Source organism: Eurosta solidaginis, chromosome X, assembly GCF_040869045.1.
Source record: "Eurosta solidaginis isolate ZX-2024a chromosome X, ASM4086904v1, whole genome shotgun sequence".
Taxonomy (NCBI): Eukaryota; Metazoa; Arthropoda; class Insecta; order Diptera; family Tephritidae; genus Eurosta; species Eurosta solidaginis.
In genome coordinates, this window is record NC_090324.1 from 173,044,511 (window position 1) to 173,068,195 (window position 23,685).

Genomic DNA, 23,685 nt, shown 5'->3' on the forward strand with positions numbered 1-23,685 from the left:
GTCTTTTTGTTGGTCCTATGTATTTTTGCATCGCAGCCAGTACAGCTGATTTGATAAATACCGATGCGTTCGTAGATGGTGTAAACTATTTTTATGTTATGTTTACCAAATATTTTAACCAAGTTGTTGGTGATTGTCGGAAAATATGTGTAAGGTATGCGCGTTATTTTATTTGTTTTAATTTCATTATTTTGTATGAAAAGGGTTGTCATATTATTTTTGTGATGGAAGTTCGAATGTTTTTTTATCAATTTATCGATACGATTTTTTTCATAGCCATTTATCGCTGCTAACTCAACAATTTTTTAACATTAACTTTTGAAGCCTATCATGTCGTACGCGTCACTGTATCGTACATTTATGCCGCGTAGCCATACCACAAGGTTTGGGGAAATCGAGCGATAACGTAGCATCGTTCAAGTATGAATGCAGATATTCGAATTTGTGTGTTTGTGTGGTTAAGTGATTGCAAGTAACGAAAAAAAATTTACCTCTTTTGGTTAGTGTTTCGAAAGACCAACGGAAAACTTGAAAGCGTGAAATAATTTAAAAGAAAAAATGAGTCAACCTACTGAAAAATGTAAAACTTTATTAAAAGAAAAAGAAACGGAAAAACTAAAGCATAGTAGCGGGATATTTGCACAAAAACAAAACTAACAGTTAAATTATTACTGTATGGGAAAATCTACAGACTCCGAAGTTACCAGACCGTCTTCAACGAACACTATTGTTGGAGGCGGTGGTGGAACAGAATTATCCTTAGCATCTACCACATCTTAAACGGCTACAGCGCCAACAAATGATGGAGTTGTTTCAAAAAATTGTGATGTTTGTGGATATACAACAGAGCCTAGTTATATAATGGCGCCACCACCATCTCACCCTAAGACTATGGATAGCAATAGTGAGCAAACAAGTATAGGGTGTGGTTCGTCATCTCCATCGTGTTTAATGCCATTATCGTCAATTAGAATAACCCACTCAACAGCAACAACTGTAGCTGCAGTTTCCTCCACTAGCTCGTCATCAATACACGCTAACTCTTCAATGGGTACGGGACGTATAATCGAAGGCTCATCATCATTATCTGGTAATAATGCAGTTAGCACCACCTCACATGCAGCTTCGAAATCGGCATCTGGTAGTACTTTGAAGAGCTCAGATCTCAGTTAATTTCTGAGCAAGCGCGATTATGAAAATCTACAAAGTATTGTCAAGAGTAACGCTATGTCGCAGCCTGCGCGCTTAACTTCATCGCCGATCGGAGGCCAAACGCTAGTACAACAATTACTTCAGTGCGTTTTTAACACATTAAGTAACAATGGTGGCTCATTGGCAGCATCTTCTGCTGCGCATAACTCTATTCCAACAACAACTCCGCCTGCAAGCTATCAGAATATACGTGCATCAACAACTACCACCTACACCACCACCTCACAGCAAGCAACAGCAGCAAATGATAATGCTGCATCTACATCTGCATTGCTCGAACAGTTACCTATTAAATCAATTTCGAACCTCGCTTCGAGTCATATAAAACAGCGGCTATAAAGGGTATACCAATCACTAAGAATGGCGACGTCGCTACAGGTAGTGAAAGCGCCAACAACAGCTTCACCAATACCGCTACTATAGTGGAAGCTGCATGCCCAGATCTTATCGCCGCTAAGCTAACATCATGCCCTTGCACACGTCTCAGTGGGGTCTCGGCAAACGATAAAAATACTTGCAATAATATAAATGATGGCGCTATCGCTCCACCACAGCATTTGGTAAGCAGTCCGACGCTGCAGAATATAGTTACAGGAGGCAGCACCTCCTCACACACTGCTGCTATTCTACACAAAACTGATAACAATCCAATAACACGCTCGAAGCATCGTGGTAGTAGCCATCATTACCATCACCACCATCATCATCATCACCACCACCATCGACACCAGCAACATCAACAGCAGCAGAACCTACAACAACAACATAATACGCTTTCGACCACTTTGGGTAATAAGGCTACCCCCAGTGCTTTGGCACGTCCCATTCCAGTGACAAAAACACAACAAAGCTGTTTGGATGATAGTGGTTTGGGCGCTGACGCTGATAGCAGCACGACAAACGCAACCATGTTTGTTACTGCAACAGCACTCACATCAGCAATCGCGGCAGCAGCAACAGCACAAACTCTACCAGCTTCAACTACATCGGCCGCCACTTAAAGCAGCGGTGCTCTAGATGATTTTGGTGTTGCTGTCTCAGATTCACGCACTCTCGCTGAAGCATCGCGCAAACTAACACAGACGCTACGTAAAATTTCCAAAGAAGTTATTACCAAGAAGATTGATTTATCTGGTGGTGGTGAGGAGAATTCTCGTAAAGGAAGCGTCTCAGGTGCTTTAATTGAGTCTATGAAGAATCATGGTAAAGGCATATACTCAAGTACATCCTCAGGCACATTAAATCCAGCTTTACCAGATCCTTATGGCCGTCCAAAACGAGATATCTCTACAGTTATACATATTGTATTAATGACTGGTGGCAACGGCGCGCACCCACGTATTTGTTATAGAATGGTTAGGCGAGAAAAAAGGGAAGAAATAAAACACCAAAAATGACAAAGTGATAGCTTATTTTTAATAAACAATTAGAATAAAACAACAAATGTTAAGGAAAGAATTAAAAATTGTTGTGGAAAAATTATATTTAGTATATTATGAAAAGTGGTACTTACGTGGAAATCTGTGTTTCCTTGACGGCTGCTGAATTCAAAGGGATCGAGCCTTTTTCCAACAAAAACCGATGGACCCACGATACGGCACCTTCGTTGGGTTTCCGGGCAACAAAGTTGCTATTCCGAGATCTCACAGCGGTAAAGCATAAATATGCATACGTACTATCACTCACATATACCTGTGTGCTAGTGACTACAAACATGTGTGGCTGGTAGTTAATTATGTTAAGAGAGAGGGGGGGGGGGGGGGGGGGCGCAGATATATTTAGGTCTGTGACCTAAATATACAGGCCCGCTTGCCGTAAGCAACAAAAAAAGAAAAAAAAAAAGGATACCACGTCATCACACGCCCAGTAAAGCGCTGCATTGAAATAAGGCGATGCAGGTGCAGACTGCAAGCATCTGTTTTTGGAATATCTAATTTTCTAATTACGTCAATTTTAAAAGGGTTTGGTTTAATGCCTCCAGCTGTTAAAATATGACCAAGAAACGGAGTCTCTTTTAGCATAAAACAACATTTGTCCGGCTGTATTTTTAAATTGTGCTCTTGAAAAATTTTCTCTAAGCTATTAGCATGTTCCTCCAAAGAAGTTGAAAAAAATAAGAATATCATCAAGATAAACTACACAGATTTTATTGATATACTCTCCAAGAATTTCATTTATCAAACTTTGAAAGGTTGCAGGCGCGTTCTTAAGCCCAAAAGGCATCCGAACATATTCATATAACCCTGCAGGTGTAACAAAAGCTGTTTTTTCGATGTCATTTTCGGCCATCAGTATTTGGTGATAGCCCTTTGCCAAAACTAAGGTGCTAAAATATTGAGCTTTACCCAGTTTGTCTAAAATACCTTCGATGTTCGGCAAAGGATATTTATCATCGACGGTAAGTTGGTTAAGCCTTCTATAATCTGCAACTATCCTGTAATTTTGTATCCCTGCATTATCCTTCTTTTAAGGTACTACAATAATTGGCGAACTGTATTTGCTTTTACTTTGCCTTATTATTCCTTGTTTTTCCATTGCAAATATTTGTTTTCTAACTTCTTCTTCGTGCTTTGGTGGCAATCTATATATTCTAGAATTAATTTGCTGGTCAGTTACTGTTTCTATTTCATGTGCAACGGAATCAGTGTTTGTTAAAATATCACCTTCTTTATAAATTAACTTCTCAAATGTTTTCAAAAGTTTGCTTATGATAGCTTTTTCTTGACTATTCAAACGGCCTAATTGTATATTTTGCTTGTCATTGACCTCCAAGATATCTACCTGATCTATCAAAGTTTTTGTAAGAAATGGAAGGATTAAGTCATTGCTCAATTTCAATTGTAGATTTGAAATATCAACTGTTTGAACATTTTTGCTAATCCAATCCATGCCCAAAATCATATCAAATGGTTTATCAAAATCCAACATTACCCATTTCATTCTACTATTTTGTGGAGCACTAAACTTCGCAGGACTTGGTGTAATTACCATTTTATTTGGCTTACTGACCATTCCATTTATTGTTCTTAAAATTATTTATTCTTTTGATAATGTGGGTAAGTTAAATTTTTCAAAACTGCATTTCTTTAAAATACTTAGAGTTTATCCAGTGTCAACTAAAGCAATAAATTTTGTATTAAACAATGTTAATTCAATATAAATTTTTGTTAAATCCGAGGCTAATTTAAAAAAAAATTGTCCTCGACATCATTCGATCTTTCATCTACAGTTTGACTCATTGTGTCAACGTCCATTGGTATATTTGAATTTCTTGTTTGCCCTGTTCTATTAGTATTTTGGTTATTATTATTTTGCCTATTATTTGAACTACCCGCATTTCGCCAATGGTTATTCATCTAGTTTGGAAAGCGACTATTGTTCTGATTATAACCAAAATCATTTCTTTGGTCAACACCTGACCTTTGGTTACTTAAATTACTGTCATAAGTGAAATTTTGATTTCTAAATTTGCTCGAGTTAAGCCGATTTAAATTTGCATTATTAAACGGATATTGACCATCTGAAAACTTTTGCTGAATTTGTTGTTGAAAGTTACCTTAAAATTGATTGAACTTTCTACCATTATTTGAGTTATTGTAAGAAAAATTATTGGTATTTTTGTTGTTATTTTTAATTAAAAGATAAGTATTTAAATTATTCTCATCTGTACCTATAAAATCGTTTATCACTTTTTCCACCTTATTTAGGGAAAAAATATTTCTTATGGTATATGCTAAAGTACCAGTGACTAATTGTTTTATTCTTTGGATCAACATTCCAGAAAATATTTCCCTCATAACTAAACCATTTTCATTTAAAGTGCAATATTCTGTTATATCATCAATAATATACTTAACTTTAACACATAAATCTCTAACACTACTCACTCGAAGTGAAGAAATTTCGTCCGTGATCATCATTTGGTCACTTCAAAAAGTGTTCTTTTAATTTTTCTTTGCATAATGTCCAACTTGCTGGTGGGGTCATTTGAATGTAATTTATTGTGGATCCTTAACTCTTAAGGTCGAATATGATTTTGTATGCTAATTCTTGTTCCGAAGCATAGTCCAGAAGAATCCTGTCCACTCCATTAATAAAAGATGGCAACATTTTTGGGTCGCCAGTGAACGGCTGCAAATATTTAACGTCTTTTTGTATTTTTCTTCTCAGGCTTGTTGTATTTAGGTTATTCGTTTGGCTTAAAATCGTGTCAAAACGACTAAACATTGTTCGATAGTCGAGTTAGAGTTGCCGGCTTCATTTTCCATTTTTGAAGTTTTTTTTTTTATAAATAATAACTAGTGAAGTTTCACTCAATTTTTAGATGAATTTAAATGTTGATGATTTTGTTTTTAATAATGCTAGGTTCTTTTCTTAAACGTTTTACGTTGTGTCTGCAGCACTAAAATATTTGTATTTTTTTAATGCCTTTGTTAGCAACGCTTTGTTTAAAACACGACGACTGCGCCAATTAAATCATAAAAAGGTTAACTGCGAGATTTTAAACAAACCTTTATTCCATGAGATCAGCTTCAAAACTATTTTATTATATTAAAGTAAATTGATTATTACCTACAAAAATGTACATCGTATGATTATACATTTAACAAGCATCACGCCATTTAACTGCTTAGTTCCATTGGCATCTGCTTACTCTAATATATTCACTTACGTACTAATTAGTTGTTATTAAAACTGACAAAAATTCATTACATTGTTGTTTTACGTTCTCCCCAACTTTCATTCAATCATTAACATATAAAGACACGTATTAACATGAAATTTAGGGAACGAAACAATAACATGTCAATATTATGTTATTAACATACCTCACTTTCTTTGATATCTCTGTTAACATACATTGTACATACATAAGTCATGTTATAAACATTGCCAATTTTATTTATACATTGTACATAACTCGCGTGGCACCGCCCACTTTTAAAAGAAGGTAATTTAAAAGTTTTGCAAGCTGTAATTTGGAAGTCGTTGAAGATATCATGATGAAATTTCGCAGGAACGTTACTCCTATTACTATATGTATGCTTAATAAATTAGCAAAATAGGAGAACGACCATGCCTAATTAAAAAAAAATTTTTTTTAAAGTCAAATTTTAACAAAAACTTTAATATCTTTACAGTATATAAGTAAATTATGTCAACATACAACTCCAGTAATGATATGGTGCAACAAAATACAAAAATAAAAGAAAATTTCTAAATGGGCGTGGCTCCGCCCTTTTTCATTTAATTTGTCTAGGATACTTTTAATGCCATAAGTCGAACAAAAATTTACCAATCCTTGTGAAATTTGGTAGGGGCTTAGATTCTAGGACTATAATTGTTTTCTGTGTAAAAGGGCGGAATCGGTTGAAGCCACGCCCAGTTTTTATTCACAGTCGACCTTCCGCTCGGCCGTTAACACGATAACTTGAGCAAAAATCGATATATCTTTACTAAACTCAGTTCATGTACTTATCTGAACTCACTTTGTATTGGTGTAGAAAATGGCCGAAATCTGACTATGAACACGCCTTCGATTTAAAAAATGAAAAAAATGCCATAATTATATACCAAATACGAAAAAAGGGATGAAATATGGTAATTGGATTAGTTTATTGACGCAAAATATAACTTTAGAAAAAACTATGTAAAATGTGTGTGACACCTACCATATTAAGTAGAAGAAAATGAAAAAGTTTCGCAGGGCGAAATCAAAAGCCCTTGGAAGCTTTGCAGGAATACTGTTTGTGGTATTACATATATAAATAAATTAGCGGAACCCGACAGATGATGTTCTGGGTCACCCTGGTCCACATTTTGGTCGATATCTCGAAAACGCCTTCATATATACAACTACCACCACTCCCTTTTAAAACCCTCATTAATACCTTTAATTTGATACCCATATCGTACAAACACATTCTAGAGTCACCCCTGGTCCACCTTTATGGCGATATCTCGAAAAGGCATCCACCTATAGAACTAAGGCCCACTCAATTTTAAAATACTCATTATCACCTTTCGTGTGATACCCATATTGTACAAACAAATTCTAGAGTCACTCCTGGTCCACCTTTATGGCGATATCTGGAAAAGGCGTCCACCCATAGAAATAAGCCCCACTAGCTTTTAAAATACTCATTAACACCTTTCATTTGATACCCATATCATACAAACAAATTCTAGAGTCACCCCTGCTCCACCTTTATGGCGATATCTCGAAAAGGCGTCCACCTACAGAACTAAGGCCCACGCCCTTTTAAAATACTCATTAACCCCTTTCATTTGATACCGATATCGTACAAACAAATTCTAGAGTCACCCCTGGTCTACCTTTATGGTGATATCTCGAAAAGGCGTCCACCTATAGAACTAAGGCCCACTCCCTTTTAAAATACTCATTAACACCTTTCATTTAATACCCATATCGTACAAACAAATTCTAGAGTCACCCCTGGTCCACCTTTATGGCGATATCTCGAAAAGGCGTCCACCTACCGAACTAAGGCCCACGCCCTTTTTAAAATACTCATTAACACCTTTCATTTGGTACCCATATCGTTCGAACAAATTCTAGAGTCACCCCTGGTCCACCTTTATGGCGATATCTCGAAAAGGCGTCCCCCTATAGAACTAAGACCCAGGCCCTTTTAAAATACTCATTAACACCTTTCATTTGATACCTGTATCGTACAAACAAATTCTAGAGTCAGCCCTGGTCCCCCTTAATGGCGATATCCCTAAATGGCGTCCACCTATAGAACCATGGCCCTCTTAAAATACTTTTTAATACCTTCCATTTGATACACATGTCATACAAACACATTCCAGGGTTACCCTAGGTTAATTTTCCTTCATGGTGATTTTCCCTTATTTTGTCTCCATAGCTCTCAGCTTAGTATGTAATGTTCGGTTACACCCGAACTTAGCCTTCCTTACTTGTTTAGTAATTAATTTTGCCTTTTTATTTTCAGGAAAGACAAACAGTTGAAGACGATTGACACGATCGCGACCTCGTCAGAACGCCGCTAACTTTCATTAATACCATCCATCTATAACAAAAAAAATGATATAAAAAGACTACAGCTATAGCATTTGAGCAAGCCAACATTTGCAAATTCTTATATATTTGGCCATAATATGCCTCCAAACATGAAACGGTATCGAAGCAGATATGCCAAATTGCGCATGAGTGTTGAGGATTTTGATTTCCTCAATCGAAAATCACCTAACACATTAATTTTTTTGCAAAATTTTCTGCGCACAAAGAAAAATTGTGGCAAATAATTTTAAAAATTTTCCCAAATTCGTAAAAAGCAGTTTGTGTTATCAAAAAGAACTTAGGTGCAGCGCCTTTTTTTGTTGAGTAAAAATAAAGATATATAACCAATTTTTCACGAGCTCATAATAAGTTGGTGGAAGTATTAGTGTGATCGTCGTCACGAGTGGACGTGTTTTTTGGTGTGCGTGTGGTGCGCGCATTTGATTATTTCGATTCACTCATGCTCCATCTCATCCGAACCCAATACTGGATACCGAATGTCAAGACCATGATCAGAGCCATCATCCACAATTGCAAAACCTGCATTATTCACCGAAAGCAGGCGCAGTCCCAACTTATGGGTACCCTTCCCTGCGAACGGACTACTTTTTTCCGCGCGTTCACCAATACCGGGGTAGACTTTGCGGGGCCTTTCGAAATCAAAAGCTACCGCGGTAGGGGGTGTCGACTGTCCAAAGGCTACGTGTGCCTTATTGTCTGTTTCATCACAAAGGCAATCCATCTAGAAGCCACTAGTGACCTGAGCACCCCATGCTTTCTAGAAGCCTTTTCGCGCTTTATCGCTAGAAGAAGATGTCCAAAGAGCAAAGTTCGTACCATTGTCGGAGCTTCCTGATCTCTACGATCGGAATTCAAAGCCCCCTGGCAAAAAGCCGAGACAAAACAGTCTCCAAGTATAGCCATCAAGCATTAACTTGGCATTTTATTCCCGTCGCCGCTCCTCATATGTGCGACCTGTAAAAAGCGGGCGTGAAGAGCTTCAAAAGCTACTTCAAAAAGGTCGCTTCTCCCCATAAGTACACCATGGAGGAGTTCCAAACACTTTTTTGTGCAGGATTGAGGAGAGCCTCAACGCGCGCCCACTCAGTCCAGTGTCAAACGACCCAACGGATCTGGAACCACTAACCCCAGGGCATTTCCTAACGGGCAGCCACCTGCTGGCTCCGCCAGAACCAGATGCCAGTGAGAGCTCTGCCTCGATGATCGATCGGTGGCAGAAACTCAAAGCCCTCCATCACACTTTCTGCAAACGATGGAAGGTCGAATACCTTTCCGAACTTAAAAAACGAGTGAAGTCGAAACAGTCAAAACAAAATCTTAAAGTGGATGATCTAGTTGTCATCAAAGAGGACAACTTATTTCCCAACGAATGGAGGTTAGTTAGAGTTGTCAACGTACACCCCGGCGAAGATAACCGAGTCCGTGTAGTCGACCTCATAACCGAGAAGGGTCAAGTCTGACGACCTTTGGTCAAACTGATCCTTCTTCCCATGGAGATAAATTGTGAGAGGACCAAGAGCTCTTCCTAACAATCCCTCCGTTCCTCCACATCCCTCCTTTCAAAAAAAAAGGGAAATCGACCCCACGCTCCCTATCGAGAATCCACCAAAAACCCAGCTCTCGTTCACCCGAAACGAGGCAAACCAACAATCCTAACGCAGATCCGCGACCTGCCACCAGAACCTAAAGGAATCGGCCCATTTTATTTTTATTTTTTTTTTTACAAATCAAACCCACAATTCACTCGCTCACCCATAGCGAGGACACCGTATCCAATTCACCCGTTGCCCCATAACGAGGACACCAGAAACGCCTACCGCAGAAGGACGAACCTATCTGCCACAGAAAACCTGTGCACTCGTTGGCGCGCAATGAACACTATTGCACGCCTAACGCAGATGGGGAAACCCATCTGCTCCAAATATTAGCTTTATTAACATTATTTAGATTTTTAGAAATCGTAATCAACTCAATCCGAATTTGAAAGAACAGCACTTAACCATTCAAAATTCGGATTAAAACCCCCAAAGCTTGCAAATAATTTTAATAGTGCTAAGCATTCAGCTTCATAGCCCAGTAATTTTGAGTGATAGGAAATGCATGCAGGCATAAATGCTATCCAACTGCATGCAGCGTGGAAACATTGTTTTTTTTGGATAGATTTAAGAAATATTTTTGGGCGCGTATTAAAAGTCGACCTTCTGTTCTACTAATTCCGTATGTTCGGAACATTCGCCTCCACTTGAGAATTTGGAAAATCGGTTTATAGTTGGAATATTATGCATATTCGGACCTCGTGAGGTAGTATAAAAGAACGTATTCCGAATATTCTAAATTAACGGTTAATCCGGAAGATTTCCACGAATACTTAAACGGACGAGATCTTTCCAAAATCTCTGAATAAAAAGGCGAATACTCCCTGTTTAGCAGGACCGCACAAAAGTTTAACTATTCTGTCAAAGTAAGGACAGAATATAAAGCTCTAAAACAGTAAGCCATTTTCCCTTATTTTTTTCAATTCAGTGCGGCTGCTGAGTAGAGTACCACCCCATGTCGGCTGCCTGTTCAAAATCGTCCAATCTTAAAATATTAAAAAAAAAAGGGGAGGAAAAATTTCTCATTACAAAGCGCTCTATATTGGAATCATATTAAAGAACGCCTTATCTCAGAAAGCCTTTTATTAAATTCGTTATGTCAAAATGCATTGAACTTATGCTCACGTAGGGAGTCTTTTTGAAACGAATTTTCGGTTGGGGTATTTGGAACAAAATTCTAACGTACTGCGCTCTTTAAACAAATTCTGAAAGAGTACAAATCCCTATCAATTCACGAAATATTTTAGTAGAAAACGAATCATTTCCCTCCAAACATGTTGGCATTTACAAATTTATGATCACTACTAATGTACTACTAAAGGTGCTTTTCTGCTACATTTTTCCTGAAGGAGATTGAAGTATGCCCCGTTTTCTTTACTTCATAAAAGCAACCTGTCCGGATTTTAATTTGGGAGTGTCAAAGCTCGTTCATCATTGGAGAACAAACCCCTTGTAATTGAATCATGGTGCAGCCTATGCCGGTTCTCAAAATTCGTTAGTTTCCACTGGAAACAATTTTTTTTAAGGAAATAAAAATTATTATGAAAAGGCCGCAGCTTGTAAAAAATTGGTTAATATTCTCGTCTCTTAAACTCTTTATTGATTAGTCTCGAAAAATATGGTTTACGGTTTTAACTGGCGCAAATTGGCCATACAATTCGAAACATTTTTTTCACTCGTTATATCACAATTTTGATGTACAAATTTAGTTGTTAGAGAGTTATAAAACGTGGTCGAGGTGGAGTGGATTTTAGATTTAGTTGCAGCTTTTTGACATAATTTTCTATGAGCTATCTGTCAAAAAGGCTGGGACTGGGTTTGGAACCTGTTTTATTTTGACTGTGATTATGCGCCAAGTTATTTTTTTCTTATAACATTTTATGAACTAATTTTTGAACAACTTGCGTACAAGCATCCTTCGCTATTGGATATTTGTATTTGAAGCCACAAGCCGAGCGATCTTTGTCAAAAATAGTTTGCACAATAAATTCGGGTATCGCGAAGAGACAAGGACGATTCATAGCAGAAGCAAACGCCTTTGAAAATTCACTATTTGTTACAATTTCTGGTGGAACCCCATTAAGTACGCCTTCAACGTTGTCACTTTCGATTGCATGTATTATCAGCCCACAGAGATCATCCACGTACAAAGATCATCCACGTGAATCCAAGGTAAAATATGTTTGCCACTGCCTAAAGGACCACCTACACCTAACTTAAAAGGAAGCCAAATATTCTCAATCATAATACCAGTACGTCCAGTTACCACACCTGTGCGTATTTTAATTCCTCTACAATGAGTTACAGCAGCTGGCAATGTTGCAGCCTTCTCCCATTCTAAACATAATTTCGACATGTAATCGAAACCGTGTCCTTGATCCTTTTCTGTGTAGATATGAGTTTCATCAGGCTTATAGTGACTTACGCCGGATATATTAACAAATGCTTTAACATGAGGTGCTGCAGCAATAGCCTTCACTAATGCTGAGCTTATATTAACTCGTGAAGTCCAAACCTTTTGTTTGAATCCATCTGTCCATCGGTGACTGTGATCCAAGACATTTTGTCCAGCAAAATTTACTACAGACCTTACACCTTTCGGGATACATTTTTTTTTGATTTTTGATTTGTTTTTGCCGTCGGTATTGCTTGGTTTTTTTTTTTTTTTGGCGGGGGCAGAACTTGTTGTTTTCAATAGTCATGATTAAGGCATCGGTACAAAGAAATCCTAGTCCTAAAATTAAAGGGTCCCGAAATGAAAAGGTCCCGAAATAAAAAAGTCAGCTCCTTTCACGGCCCTAGATCAAAGAAAAAATCCATACATATTCTCACTTTACAAATTATTCACATCAGCTCTCTCAGCTGAAAAAAGCAACATGCGACAGGGTGGCACATAACATTTCGCATAATTATACGGGCAGATAGAACACGTCGTGTAGCAAGCCTTGCCAATCTGACAATTTAGGTCAGAAACCCTTAGCAGATTAGGCATTTGCCACTTTAAATAATCTTCCTACACGCAGCAAAGGACTCACTCGCCACCAAACGCTTGACACAGTCATCATAAGTAAACGAGCCACGCCAGCTGCACCGCACGACGGACTCCTTCCACAGCGACGGCAACCAAGAGCGTAGACTGGCCCGACGGCCGCGCCAGCTACCTATCTATTCGGCATTTCGAAACGAGATCCCTATGATTAACATTTTGGGCCCAACTCTGCGACCGATGGCAAGCCTTTCGCCGACTGCGATCGTAAAGGTGGAAGCCGGGGGGCGATTGCATCTCATTCATGCGCTTATTGACGCCTGTTCCCCCCGCACAACGATAGATCGCAGGCTGGCGCAGGATTTAGCTCTTCCGATCACCCACGCTGCCGGAGAGGTCGGCTGTTTTGTGCGACTCCGCGGGAAACATGGCAACAGCAGGACGGTGACGAACCATAGGGTATGCATCCGGGACTTTCAGCGTGTCAGCCATTCGCATAGTGTCGACGCCAGCATTGCGACTCCCCACGAACATGTTCGCCTGGCTGATCCACACTTTTATGCTTCTACTCCTATCCGCCTTGTTCTCGGCGCCGACGTCTATGCCGCGGTGATAACGCCGGGAGTCATCAGCAACCAAGCTTGCATACTATGAAAACCATCTTGCGTGCCGCCCAGCCGGCGGACTGGCCGTCGTTAGGTTAAATTAGTTATAATTAATTATACGTTTTTTATTTTTTCCTCTTCTTCACGGTCGGTGATCCTTGGAGGACTGTGAGGTTGCATACCGCAAGGGGGACGGCATGTTTAGGCCCAATGCCTAACTTTTTCTTGATTGACGGTGCCCCTCCCTAACGTTTTAATAACATTTCCAGCCACCCACACTCTCACGCCGCCATTAGTGTGCATGCATGCACATGCATGTATTTCGTACACATCCATGTGTGTGCGTGCAGGTTGTCAGCACCCATGCACGTATATGTGGGGGTGAGTGTGTGTGTGGCTTTCCCCTTCTTAACACAAGAGGACTTTTCGCGACATAGCGGTTGTCATCAACGGGACAACCGGGATCTTTTATGATTGACCGCCAAGCAGTTCACGTCGCCCAGGATCACCATCGCCGTCATTTGTACGTAAAGGTAAATTCATAACATCACTGTACATTTTCTTTCAATTTAATTAAAAATAATATATAAAAGATTAAATGCAGGTAAATGAGTTTTGACATCAGTGAGCGAATTCTGAATGTCTCTTTATTCAAATATTTCATCTTATTTATATTAAATTATTCTAAACATATTCTTACATACATATTTACATTTAAGCATACATACTTACATGCATATCTACCTTAAGCATACGTACTTACATACCTACATACAAATCGATACAAAATATGTACCTACACATCTATGTTGAGCTGTGACTTCTGTGAGAAATGCAATGTTTGCAAATTTGCTGGAATTCAAATTTGTTTGGTTGTGTGTTGTACACACACCTGTATTAAATCGTGTACTGGCTATGTCAGCAATAATTATCAAATGCATATTTATGTGTAGATGAACATTTAGTCTATTTTTGTATCAGGGTAGCATATTAGACTGATTTAAATATTTGGCATTAAATTATTGGCTTTTTACACTACATCTCCCTTTTTTCAGAATGCTTATGCATTTGGAGAATGCATGAGCATTCTATTTTTATTTAGTTAAGTATGAATTAATTTGTATGAATTAATTTGTATTTTTTTTTGTATTTTGTGTTTCTAGGTTGAAAATTTTCTTATTCTACTAATTTAAGTCTATTTTTGTGTATTATTATTTTCTTATTAAATATGATATTGCCATTCTCTATGTTACTGAGAAATTTTTTCTTATCCTCATTTCCTATTCTAGATGGGATTAAAGTGTCATTATGTTATTATCAATATTTTCTTCTTTATAGAGTATTAGAGTAAAATTATTATTTTCATCGATTTCTTCTACCTTATAGGGCCCTTTATATCTATTATCTAACTTATGACCTACCTCATTTTTTACTAACACTACATCTCCTATATTTATTTCCTTATAGTGAATATTTTTATACTCAGTTGAGCAGAGCTCACAGAGTATATTAACTTTGATTGGATAACGGTTGGTTGTACAGGTATAAAGGAATCGAGATAGATATAGGCTTCCATATATCAAAATCATCAGGATCGAAAAAAAATTGATTGAGCCACGTCCGTCCGTCCGTCTGTCCGTTAACACGATAACTTGAGTAAATTTTGAGGTATCTTGATGAAATTTGGTATGTAGGTTCCTGAGCACTCATCTCAGATCGCTATTTAAAATGAACAATATCGGACTATAACCACGCCCTCTTTTTCGATATCGAAAATCGAAAAACCGAAAAAGTGCGATAATTCATTACCAAACACGAATAAAGCGATGAAACTTGGCAGGTGAGTTGAACTTATGACGCAGAATAGAAAATTAGTAAAATTTTGGACAATGGGCGTGGCACCGCCCACTTTTAAAAGTTTTACAAGCTGTAATTTGGCAGCCGTTGAAGACATCATGATGAAATTTGGCAGGAACGTTACTCCTATTACTATATGTATGCTTAATAAAAATTAACAAAATCGGAGAACGACCACGCCCACTTTTAAAAAAAATTTTTTTAAAGTCAAATTTTAACAAAAAATTTAATATCTTTACAGTATATAAGTAAATTATGTCAACATTCAACTTCAATAATGATATGGTGAAACAAAATGTAAAAATAAAAGATAATTTCAAAATGGGCGTGGCTCCGCCTTTTTTTATTTAATTTGTATAGGATACTTTTAATGCCATAAGTCGAACAAAAATTTACCGATCCTTGTGAAATTTGATAGGGGCTTAGATTCTAGCACGATAACTTATTTCTGTGAAAAAGGGCGAAATCTGTTGAAGCCACGCCCAGTTTTTATAGACAGTCGGCCGTCTGTCCTTCCGCTCGGCCGTTAACACGATAACTTGAGCAAAAATCGATATATCTTTACTAAACTCAGTTCACGTACTTATCTGAACTCACTTTGTATTGGTATAAAAAAATGGCCGAAATCGAACTATGACCACGCCCACTTTTTCGATATCGAAAATTACGAAAAACGAAAAAATGCCATAATTCTATACCAAATACGAAAAGAGGGATGAAACATGGTATTTGGATTAGTTTATTGACACAAAATATAACTTTAGAAAAAAACTTTGTAAAATGGGTGTGACACCTACCATATTAAGTAGAATGAAATGAAAAAGTCCTGCAGGGCGAAATAAAAAACCCTTGAAATCTTGGCGGGAATACTGTTCGTGGTATTATATATATAAATAAATTAGTGGTATCCAACAGATGAGGTTCTGGGTCACCCTGGTCCACATTTTGGTTGATATCTGGAAGACGCCTTCACATATACAACTACCGCCACTCTCTTTTAAATGCCTCATTAATACCTTTAATTTGATACCCATATCGTACAAACACGTTCTAGGGTCACCCCTGGTCCACCTTAATGGCGATATCTCGAAAAGGCGTCCACCTATAGAACTATGCCCCACGCCCTTTCAAAATACTCATTAACATCTTTCATTTGATACCCATATCGTACAAACTTATTCTAGAGTCACCCCTGCTCCACCTTTATGGCGATATCTCGAAAAGGCGTCCACCTGTAGAACTAAACCCCACGCCGTTTTGAAATACTCATTAACACCTTTCGTTTGATACCCATATTGTACAAACGCATTATGGAGTCACCCCTGGTCCACCTTTATGGCGGTATCTCGAAAAGGCGTCCACCTGTAGAACTAAACCCCACGCCCTTTTGAAATACTCATTAACACCTTTCGTTTGATACCCATATTGTACAAACGCATTCTAGAGTCACCCCTGCTCCACCTTTATGGCGATATCTCGAAAAGGCGTCCACCTGTAGAACTAAACCCCACGCCCTTTTGAAATACTCATTAACGCCTTTCGTTTGATACCCATATTGTACAAACGCATTCTAGAGTCACCCCTGGTCCACCTTTATGGCGATATCTCGAAAAGGCGACCACCTATAGAACTAAGGTACCCATATCGTACAAACACATTCTAGAGTCACCCCTGCTCCACCTTTATGGCGATATCTCGAAAAGGCGTCCACCTGTAGAACTAAACCCCACTCCCTTTTGAAATACTCATTAACACCTTTCGTTTGATACCCATATTGTACAAACGCATTCTAGAGTCACCCCTGGTCCACCTTTATGGCGATATCTCGAAGAGGCGACCACCTATACAAGTACCACCACTCCCTTTAAAAACCTTCATTAATACCTTTAATTTGATACCCATATCGTACAAACACATTCTAGAGTCACCCCTGATCCACCTTTATGGCGCTATCTCGAAAAGGCGTCCACCTGTAGAACAAAACACCACGCCCTTTTGAAATACTCATTAACACCTTTCGTTTGATACCCATATTGTACAAACTCATTCTAGATTCACCCCTGGTCCACCTTTATGGCTATATCTCGAAAAGGCGTCCACCCGTAGAACTAACCCCCACGCCCTTTTGAAATACTCTTTAACACCTTTCGTTTGATACCCATATTGTACAAACACATTCTAGAGTCACCCCTGGTCCACCGTTATGGCGATATCTCGAAAAGGCGACCACCTATACAACTACCACCACTCCCTTTTAAAACCTTCATTAATACCTTTAATTTGATTCCCATATCGTACAAACACATTCTAGAGTCACCCCTGGTCCAACTTTATGGCGATATCTCGAAAAGGCGTCCACCTATAGCACTATGGCCCACTCCCTCTTAAAATACTCTTTAATACCTTTCATTTGATACACATGTCATACAAACACATTCCAGGGCTACCCTCGGTTCATTTCCCTACATGGTTATTTTCCCTTATGTTGCCATATGGTCTAAAATATATAATTGCCCAATGTATGGCCGCTAATTCTTTTTCGATCGTGGCTTTATTTATTTCGCCTTTTGTAAATGATCTTGAGGCATAGGCAATGGGTAATTGTTTTTCTTCATATTCTTGGCTTAGCACAGCACCGCAGGCATAACCACTTGCGTCGGTTGTAATAAAGAACTCTTTATCAAAATTGGGATATTGTAGGATATTTGGACTAACTAATGCATTTTTTAGGTAATTAAAAGATTTCTCGCAGTCGTCTGTCCAATTGAAAATTACATTTTTCTTACTAAGTCTTGTTACAATCCTGGCGTATTCCGGGAAATTTGGTATGAATCTTCTATAATAATTACAAAATGCGACAAATCATTTTGCTTCATCGGCATTTTTGGGAGTTGGGTAATTTTGAACAATTTTAAATTTGCTTAGGTCTGGTAAAATTCCAGTAATTGTGCATTTATGTGCACGATAAGTGACTTCTTGGTATTTGTCTTAACATTTGTCCGGATGTAATTTTAAATTATATTTTCTGCCTGTAGAGAATACATCCCGTAAATTTTTAATCATATGTTTTTCAGAGCATCCTAATACGACTAAATCCTCCATGTATAGTAATGGTTTTAGACCTGCGAATGCCAATGTTATCATCCTCTGGAATGAGTTTGGAGCTACTTTGAGACCATTAGGTAATCTTTTGAAATGATAAGTACCGTTATCCGCTGTAAAGGATGTGATATCTCTTGATTCTGGGCTGATTTTTATTTGGTGAAATCCTGACATTAAATCTAGGCATGAGAAATATTTCGCTCTTCCCAATTAATCCAGAATATCATCTATTCTAGGCAAAGGGAATTTATCAGCTGTTAATTTTTTATTTATTTGTCTGAAATCAACAACTAGTCTCCACCTTTTTTCCTCTTTGCCCGGAAGAGATTTTTTAGGTACCAATAAAATAGGGCTGTTGTACTCTGATGATTCAAAAATATCATCTTGAATAAGTTTATTTACTTGTTTGTTTATTTCATTCTTATATGCTTTGGGTAGTCTATAATTTTTAATATCCACAGGAGTGTTATCCTTCAGATGCAACTTTTGTTTGTAAAAGTTGTTGGTCGTAATTGGTTCTGTTTCTAATTAGAATATATCAACGTATTCTGAGCATAATGTGTTGAGTGATTTACTAGCGAATGGTGGGAAATTTTTATTCAATCTTTCTAACTTTTCTTTGTTATTAGCTTTACAGTGAGCTGTATTTTCAATTATTACGTAATCCTCTAAACGTTCTGTTTTAATGTCATTATCTTGAATGATTGCATGTTTATCTGTTGTATTTATTATTCTTATTAAAGCGTGATTTGAGTTTACTATCGTGTTGGCTACAGAAATGCCATCAGTCAATTCTTGATGAGGTACTAATAGTTCCTTATTGTGACTATTGATATGAACCTGTCTAATTACTTCGGCTCTTGCGGGTATTGTAATGCTATTGATTGTTGGTTTATTTGTCATTTGTATAACTATATCTTCTGGGTAATCATATATTCGTAGTATTTGTCCCCATTTTTACTATAATCTAAAATGCAATTATATTTTTTAATGAAGTCGAGTCCCAAAATTCCATCACATGCGATTGGAAAATTGTCTTCTGCTATGTGAAATTTGTGTCCTATTAAAATACTATCATCTGTTAGATCTGCTTTTACTGTTCCAAGTGTGCTTGTTATGCCTCGGCCGATACCTTTTAAATCTGTGATCTGTGAGTTATTTATTGTTACATTACTGTCAATTTGACCCTTCTTTATTATTGAGATATCCGCTCCTGTATCTATCAGGAACGTCGAAGTTCACTTATTTAGGGAGATATTATTGGAAGATATGTAGCTGTTTAGATGCAAGTTGAATGTGCATATTTTATTACCGTTAGAATTTACTGTTGGAGTGGAGTTTGCTGGTTTTCCTGTTGGTTTATATTACGGAGATTGCTCGTGTACTCTGATTGGATGATCTTGACTGACCTCCAAAATTACGTCTTTGGAAATTATTATTTTGTCTATTACTATTGCTGTTATTATATCTGTTGTATTACCATAATATCTTCGGTTTTGTTTACCTCGATAATTATTATTTTGGTAGCTTCTTCAGAAGTTACCTCGGTAATTACCTTGTGAGCACGTCAGGCGTAACACTGTATTTGGGTTACCCGTGACTTCAGCCTCGTTCATAGATGTGAACGTTCCTGCTAGCATTATCAGTTTAGCTCTTTCGTTAGCCGAGTACTTACACATAACCTTTACAGCTGATTGTGAGGAATATTTGGTTGCCACATCAGGTGCAAGACCGTCTGATATGTAAGCACCTTCCAACGATTTTGTTAATTTTTCGATTTCGGCAGTGTACTGGTTAGCTGTTTTATTGCGCTGTTGGACGTTTAGGAGTTTTGCCGTCAAAACTTCTACAGATTCACCTTTAATTGCTGAAACCAACTTTAGCGTTATTGCTAGTATTGAATTTTCAGTGCTCAAAAGGTTTCTAGCTGTTCCCTTGAGCTTAGTTTTTATCATGGAGACCGCTATGGTCTCGTGAGTATCCTTAATTTGTTCTAGGATATCTAGTGCGTCTAAAAAGCTATGTAAGTTCTCATGTTTACCATCAAACTCAGGTAGAATTGACGAAGTCGTTTTTAAGAATTCTTCTGTGGTTTGAGCCATTTTGTCTTTTCTTTGTTTGGCGTCTCTGCTAAGATTTCCTTTTGTTCCTGTTTTTCTTCTTCTTTTTGTTCTACTTTTGGTTCCTCTTCTAAATCGGATGCTGACTCCAAAAGGAATGTGCTATAGTCTATTTCTATTTCCTTCTTGAAACTCGTTGGTACTATGAATTCTATAACATATCTTGCCAGTGAGGACACCTATTTGTTTCTAATGCTTGAAAAAATTTGATATACTTGGTCTTTTTGATTGCCGTCTAGTTTACCATTTAACTGTTGAATTATTTTTCCTATTTTGATAAATGCTTCAACTATTATTTTAAGATGCTTTACTACTGTTTCTGTCTTAACTTTTGTATTTTTATTAATACATTTGTAAGATTTTTCTCCTATCGTTTTTTCTTCTATGAGTAGTTTAACGATATTTTCCCATTTTCCCATTGGGGATGGTAGTTAAAATTTAGTTAAACCTTATCTAAACCGTCTGCGCGGCTGGTATATCGCTTTTTTAGGAATTTATTATGGGTTGAGTAGAGTTTCAGACACAAACTGATGCAACTGACTACGCAGATTATTAGAAGCATGATTTTGATAGTATCTAGTGCCTCAGTATGATCTACTACTTGGACTGAGTTTACAACGTTTGCCGTTGGTTTTTCTATTTTTTGTTTTTGGCTTTCCCAATATGAAGACAAAAAAAAATTTTTTTTTTGTTTTTTTTTTCTTTTATTAAAAAATTTTTCTCTTTTTTTTCATTATATTAATCTGTTCTTCTCATAAGTTTGACTTCGTACCTATATAATTCTTCGGGTGTTGTTGCTGGTGGGTTTCTTACATTACATATTGTTGGTTCCCCAGGCATATCTATAAGTTTCCACCATTTTTTCAACCTGACTAGGGTTTTTTCCTCATCTACATTTTTAATTTCATTTTTAAGGTCCTCAAGTGGGCCTTTTAATTTTTCTTGATCTTTCCATAATTTTAAAATCAATAGTTTTACAAAATTTTATTTTTTTTTTCAACACACTAATGTTTACATTGCTGGGTTTGGTTTTTATTTTGATGATTATTTTTCCTTAATTCTTTGATTTCTTGTTTTAGTTTAATTTTTTCTGCCTGATTTGTGCTTAAACTAATTTTTTAAATTAATTTTTTAACGAGGAAATCCTCTTTGCGTTTCTTTCTTTTATTCATTTTGAGTGACCCACACCAATCCCGAGATCGACCCGTGTGCGCCAGCCCATTGACGGTTTCCGATGCACCCAGGCCGAACATTGGTTATATACGAAAGACGACTGTTTATCTGAAGGACATACAATAGCGTCAACCATCAGAGCAAGAAACGATATTCGCGAAGCATTACACTCAGCTGGCTTTCCATTGCGCAAGTGGACATCAAATTGTAAGGGAATCCTTCAGGACATCCCCAAAACGGATCTGCTCAGCGAGGACTTCCTAGCGTTCGAAGGGGCTGGCTCGGAGAAGGCACTCGGAATACGATGGAACGCGCACTCAGACATGTTTTACTTCAAAGCAGGAGCTTAAAGAATGGCGAGAACATCACCAAACGCGCAATCCTATCCGCTATATCCAAACTTTTCGACCTTTTAGGCTGGCTTGCACCAATGGTCATAGTGGCAAAAATACTAATGCAGAATATTTGGTTAGAAGGCACCGGGTGGGAAGAGCTTGTCTCCCACACTACCTTAGAACGCTGGGAAACCTTCACCCAACATTATAGCGAAATAGATAACATTAGGATACCGCGGTGGGTAAATTTTACACCAGAAGATGTCATAGAAATCCACGCCTTCTGCGACGCTTCCGAGAAAGCATATGCGGCAGCGGTATACACGCGCGTGAAAAGAAACGATCAGGTTTTCATACACTTACTTTTAGCAAAAACCAGAGTTGCTCCAGTGAAAACCATCTCGATACCACGTTTAGAACTCTGCGGCGCCATGCTGCTCGCATAAATCATGGAATAAATATTCCGAAACATTCATTTGGGACCAGCAAATGTTCACCTCTGGACGGATTCAACCATCGTACTCGCATGGATAAGAAAGCCGCCCTGTTCCTGATCAACCTTCGTCACACACCGAATCACTAAGATCATCGACATGGTCGGTAGCAAGGACTGGCTGCACGTGGACTCGGAATCCAATCCAGCGGATCTAGGAAGCAGAGGACTACTTGCGTCAGATTTGGTCAACAATTCGTTGTGGTGGCAGGGACCTTCTTGGCCGCAAGAAGACAATTCCCACTGGCCAGCACAAGACATCGAATACCACAGGTCCGTTGAGGAGAAGAGGGCACAATCATATGCCACGACAAGGGTAGATCATATAGACATTCTCGACCGATTTTCAAATTTACCCATGGCTTCGAAGGTTCTATCCTATGTTAGGAGATTTTATAAAAGAACTCACCCAAGGACAAGAGCCTCGTTCCACGAAAAGTGGTGCACAATCTCAGCCGATGAAATTAAGGCAACGACTCAAGCGTTAATAAAAGTATATCAAAAACGATTCTACGGTACAGAATTGAAAAATAGAGAACAAATTGATCGAAAGAGTGAAATACTGTCACTCAACCCATACCTCGACAAAGATGATATTATTAGAACAGGGGGGGGGGGGGGGGGTCGTCTAGGGGCTTCAATAGACTTGTCATATAACGAGCGTCATCCGGTCGTCTTGGCTTATAATTGTAGGCTGTCTCGCCTTACCTGGACCACGTCGTAATTGCATACGATCATGTAATCTATCCGTCGGTCCTTGCCAAAATTCTATAGTATGCGGTCGTATTAGATAGCCGCCCCAATTGGCTAATGGTACTTGGCCATTTGGTCTTAATTTTGCTTCCATGCCCCTCTCTCTGTCATCCACATATTCTCGTGATGAATAAAAGAAAGAAACGCAAAGAGGATTTCCTCGTTATAATATTATTTTTAATTAAATTGAAAGAAAATATACAGTGATGTTGTGAATTTACCTTTACGTACAAATGACGGCGATGGTGATCCTGGGCGACGTGAACTGCTTGGCGGTCGATCATAAAAGAGCCCGGTTGTCCCGTTGATGACTACCGCTAAGCCGCGAAAAGTCCTCTTGTGTTAAGAAGGGGAAAGCCACACACACACTCACTCCCACATATACGTG

The 23,685-nt window shown here is 38.2% G+C and overlaps 2 pseudogenes; one reads left to right on the top strand and one right to left on the bottom strand.

Moving 5' to 3' along the window:
* The first annotated feature begins 861 nt into the window (after positions 1–861).
* LOC137235257 (midnolin homolog) lies at positions 862–2,609 on the top strand (annotated as a pseudogene).
* A 9,132-nt stretch (positions 2,610–11,741) lies between these two features.
* On the bottom strand, positions 11,742–23,391 carry LOC137235258 (epimerase family protein SDR39U1-like; annotated as a pseudogene).
* Positions 23,392–23,685: the final 294 nt, after the last annotated feature.